At 38.3% G+C, this 5,550-nt stretch overlaps 1 pseudogene; it reads left to right on the forward strand.

The window, feature by feature from the left end:
• Positions 1 to 2,124: 2,124 nt before the first annotated feature.
• On the forward strand, positions 2,125 to 2,598 carry LOC118897471 (annotated as a pseudogene).
• Positions 2,599 to 5,550: the final 2,952 nt, after the last annotated feature.

Below are 5,550 nucleotides of genomic sequence, written 5' to 3' on the forward strand. Positions count from 1 at the left end.
AAAGGCTTTTTGTTTAAAACTGTCTTGTTAGGGCTTCCCCGGTGGCGCAGTGGTTGAGAGTCTGCCAGCTAATGCAGGGGACATGGGTTCGAGCCCTGGTCTGGGAAGATCCCACATGCCGCAGAGCGGCTGGGCCCGTGGGCCACAATTGCTGAGCCTGCGCGTCTGGAGCCTGTGCTCCGCAACAGGAGAGGCCGCGATGGTGAGAGGCCTGCGCACCGCGATGAGGAGTGGCCCCCGCTTGCCGCAACTAGAGAAAGCCCTCGCACAGAAACGAAGACCCAACACAGCCATGGATAAATAAATAAATAAATAAATTTAAAAACTGTCTTGTTAGCAACCTTCAATTCAGTCTAACTGCCTTCCTATAGTGCCTATGAATTACAGAAAATGATGAACTTTAACACAGAAAGCCATCACAGTTACTCCATTGTGGTTGTATCTGCCATTATATATAAGGGAGATGAACTTGGAAGTAAGAAAAAAAAGTTTGCTCATCACTTCCATAAACCGTATTTACCAAGTACCGACTCTATGCCAGGTAATATTTTAATGCTTGTGTTCCAGCCGAAAGGATCATGCTCTTACTTTATAATAAAGGGGGTAGACAAACAAAGGGGATAAGTCCTGTTAGGCGATTAAAACAAGCTTAGGTGATAGAGAGTCACTGAATGTCTGTTTAGATTGGTTAGAGAAATTCTTGAGAAGTAACTGTAGAAGCTACAATCAGATCATCAATAAAATTACAACAATCCAATTGAGGAAGTCAGATGCACAAACAAGTAATTGTAATATAAGGCAAGAAGTGGCCAGTGCTCCAAAAACTCTTGCTATACTCAGTGGGTGGTTTAGGACCAGCAACACCAGTATCATCTGGGAGCTTGATAGCAATGGAGGATCAGAGATCCCACCCTAGATCTGCTGCATTCTAACACATTTTCCAGGTAATTCAAAGGCACATGAACATCAGAGCAACACTGTTCTTAACAAAACAGAATTCAGAGGAAAAAGAAATCATATCCACCTTGCAGATGGAAGGGTTCCTGGAGGAAGAATTATAAAGGCAACCTAAGAAAATGGATAAGATGCAAGTCATTCTTTGTTAATCATTTCTTCTCCATGTTATTTAGAGGGATTCACAACTAGACCATACAATGAGAGCCATCATGCTAAAATTAACAACAGCATCAAAGAGAATAACATACTTAGGAATAAATTTAATCAAGGAGGTGAAAGATAGGTACACTGAAAACTATAAACACTGAGGAAAGAAATTGAAGAAGTCACAGATACATGGAAAGATATCCCACTTTCATGTATTGGAAGAATTAATATTGTTAAAAAATTTATACTACCCAAAGCGATATAAAGATTCAATGTGATTACTATCATAATTCCAACTGCATCTTTCACAGAAATAAAAAAAAATTCTAAAATTTATATAGAACCATAGAAGTTTCCAAATAGCCAAATTAATCTTGTGAAAGAAGAACAGAGTTGGAAGCATCACACTTCCTGATTTCAAATTACATTACTAAGTTACAGTAATCGAAATAGTATGGTACTGTCATAAAAACAGACACATAGACCAATGGAACAGAGTCAAGAGCCCAGAAATAAACCTGTGCATATACAGTCAACTAATTTTCAACAAAGGTACCAAAAGTATAAAATGACAAAAGGATAGCCTTCAATAAATAGTGCTGAGCAAAGTGTATACACATGTGCAGAAGAATGAAATCGGCCCCTTATCTTACACCATGAGCAAAAACCAACTCAAAATGGATTAAAGACAAATATAAGACCTGGAATCATAAAACTTCTAGAAGAAAACATAGGGTAAAAGCTCCTTGATACTGGTCTTGGTAATGATTTTTTGGATATGACATCAAATGCTTACATAACAAAAGGAAAAATAAACAAATGGGACTCAATCAAACTAAAAAGGTTCTGCACAGAAAAGGAAAAAAATCAATAAATGAAAAGGCAATGATGATTGGGAGAAAATATTTGCAAACCATGTATCTGAAAAGGGATTAATATTCAAAATATATAAGAAACTCATGCAACTCAATAGCAAAAAACAACCCAATTAAAAAGTGGGCATCCTGGGTCGGCATAGCCATGGCAGCTCGTGTCCTTTGCGCCTGTGTCCACCGACTGCCTGCGGCCTTCACGCCGCTGCCCAGGCTCCCCACGCTGGCCACGGCCCAGCCACTCAGCACTACCCTTTTCCCCGTGGGGGCCCAGAGGAGGCCTGGGGCTCCGCAGTCGGCCTCGCTGCTTGTGCAGTTTCCAGGTGGAGTTACATAGCTGTGCCCCCAGTATAGTGACACACTCCTTTGACATTAGAGGGAATCAAGGACCCTGTCCTTTACGTCTTGAAACTCTATGACAAGATTGACCCAGAAAGGCTCTCAGTAAATTCCCATTTTATGAAAGACCTGGGCTTAGACAGTTTGGACCAAGTGGAGATTATGATGGCCATGGAAGATAAATTTGGGTTTGAAATTCCTGATGTAGATGCAGAGAAGTTAATGTGCCCACAAGAAATTGTAGATTACATTGCAGATAAGAAGGATGTATATGAATAAAATATCAGACACCCCCCTCTTTTTTTAACATCTTTATTGGAGTATAACTGCTTTACAATGGTGTGTTAATTTCTGCTTTATAACAGAGTGAATCAGCTATACATATACATATATCCCCATATCTCCTCCCTCTTGCGTCTCCCTCCCACCCTCCCTATCCCACCCCTCTAGGTGGTCACAAAGCACTGAGCTGATCTCCCTGTGCTATGTGGCTGCTTCCTACCAGCTATCTATTTTACATTTGGTAGTATATATATGTCCATGCCACTCTCTCACTTCATCCCAGTTTACCCTTCCCTCTCCCCGTGTCCTCAAGTCCATTCTCTATGTCTGCATCTTTATTCCTATCCTGCCCCTAGGTTCTTCAGAACCATTTTTTAAATTTTTTGAAAATTCCATATATATGTGTTAGCATATGGTATTTGTTTTTCTCTTTCTGACTTACTTCACTCTGTATGACAGACTATAGGTCCATCCACCTCACTACAAATAACTCAATTTCGTTTCCTTTTATGGCTGAGTAATATTCCATTGTATGTATGGATCTTCTTTATCCATTCATCTGTCGATGGACACTTAGGTTGCTTCCATGTCCTGGCTGTTGTAAATAGAGCTGCAATGAACATTGTGGTACATGACTTTTTTTGAATTATGGTTTTCTCAGGGTATATGCCCAGTAGTGGGATTGCTGGGTCATATGGTAGTTCTATTTTTAGTTTTTTAAGGAACCTCCATACTGTTCTCCATAGTGGCTGTATCAATTTACATTCCCACCAACAGTGCAAGAGGGTTCCCTTTTCTCCACACCCTCTCCAGCATTTATTGTTTGTAGATTTTTTGATGATGGCCATTCTGACTGGTGTGAGGTGATACCTCATTGTAGTTTTGATTTACATTTCTCTAATGATAAGTAATGTTGAGCATCCTTTCATATGTTTGTTGGCAATCTGTATATCTTCTTTGGAGAAATGTCTATTTAGGTCTTCTGCCCATTTTTGGATTGGGTTGTTTGTTTCTTTGATATTGAGCTGCATGAGCTGCTTGTAAATTTTGGAGATTAATCCTTTGTCAGATGCTTCATTTGCAAATATTTTCTCCCATTCTGAGGGTTGTCTTTTCATCTTGTTTATGGTTTCCTTTGCTGTGCAAAAGGTTTTGAGTTTTATTAGGTCCCATTTGTTTATTTTTATTTCCATTTCTCTAGGAGGTGGGTCAAAAAGGATCTTGCTGTGATTTATGTCATAGAGTGTTCTGCCCATGCTTTCCCCTAAGAGTTTTATAGTGTCTGGCCTTACATTTAGGTCATTAATCCATTTTCAATTTATTTTTGTGCCTGGTGTTAGGGAGTGTTCTAATTTCATTCTTTTACATGTAGTTGTCCAGTCTTCCCAGCACGACTTATTGAAGAGGCTGTCTTTTCTCCATTGCATATTTTGCCTCCTTTATCAAAGATAAGGTGACCATGTGTGTGTAGGTTTATCCCTGGGCTGTCTATCCTGTTCCATTGATCTATATTTCTGTTTTTGTGCCAGTACCATATTGTCTTGATTCCTGTAGCTTTGTAGTATAGTCTGAAGTCAGGGAGGCTTATTCCCCCAGCTCCGTTTTTCTTTCTCAAGATTGCTTTGGCTATTCAGGGTCTTTTGTGTTTCCATACAAATTGTGAAATTTTTTGTTATAGTTCTATGAGGAATACCATTGGTAGTTTGATAGGATTGCATTGAATCTGTAGATTGCTTTGGGTAGTACAGTCATTTTCACAATGTTGATTCTTCCAATCCAAGAACATGGTATATCTCTGTTTGTATCATCTTTAATTTCTTTCATCAGTGTATTACAGTTTTCTGCATACAGGTCTTTTGTCTCCTTAGGTAGGTTTATTCCTAGGTATATTATTCTTTTTGTTGAAATGGTAAATGGGAGTGTTTCCTTAATTTCTCTTTCAGATTTGTATCTGTTTGTATCATCTTTAATTTCTGTTCATATCATCTTTTGTATCATCTTTAATTTCTTTTGTATCTGTTTGTATCATCTTTAATTTCTTTCATCAGTGTCTTACAGTTTTCTGCATACAGGTCTTTTGTCTCCTTAGTTAGGTTTATTCCTAGGTATATTACTCTTTTTGTTGAAATGGTAAATGGGAGTGTTTCCTTAATTTCTCTTTCAGATTTTTCATCATTAGTGTATACGAATGCAAGAGATTTCTGTGCATTAATTTTGTATCCTGCTACTTTACCAAATTCATTGATTAGCTCTCGTAGTTTTCTGGTAGCATCTTTAGGATTCTCTCTGTATAGTATCATGTCATCTGCAAACAGTGATAGCTTTACTTCTTCTTTTCTGATTTGGATTCCTTTTATTTCTTTTTCTTCTCTGATTGCTGTGGCTAAAATTTCCAAAACTATGTTGAATAACAGTGGCAAGAGTGGACAACCTTGTCTTGTTCCTGATCTTAGAGTAAATGCTTTCAGTTTTTCACCGTCGAGAATGATATTGGCTGTGGGTTTCATACCCCTTTTCTTCACTGAGAGAAGACTCAGAAGATGCTGGTGAGTGTCTGGAAGTGAGAACGCATTTCTGCATCATTGCTGACTTTGATGGAGTAATTCTGTTTAGACTTGTACTTAAATCGTCTTAAGTGTTTTTGCCCTTTGAAAATAAATCTATAAAACCAAACAAACAAAAAAAAGGGGGCAAAGTACTTGAATAGATATTTTTCCAAGGAATACATACAAATGGCCGATAGGTATATGAAAAGATGCTCACTAACCATCAGGGAAATGCAAATCAAAATGACAATGAGATACCTGTTAGGCTGATTATTATCAAAGAGACAAAGGATAACAAGTGTTTGTGAGGATGTGGGGAAAAGGGAACTCTTGTACACTGTTGGTAGGAATATAAATTGGTACAACCATTATGGGAAAAGTATAGGGGTTCCTCAAAAACTTAAAAA

This window comes from Balaenoptera musculus, chromosome 6 (assembly GCF_009873245.2).
Source record: "Balaenoptera musculus isolate JJ_BM4_2016_0621 chromosome 6, mBalMus1.pri.v3, whole genome shotgun sequence".
NCBI lineage: Eukaryota > Metazoa > Chordata > Mammalia > Artiodactyla > Balaenopteridae > Balaenoptera > Balaenoptera musculus.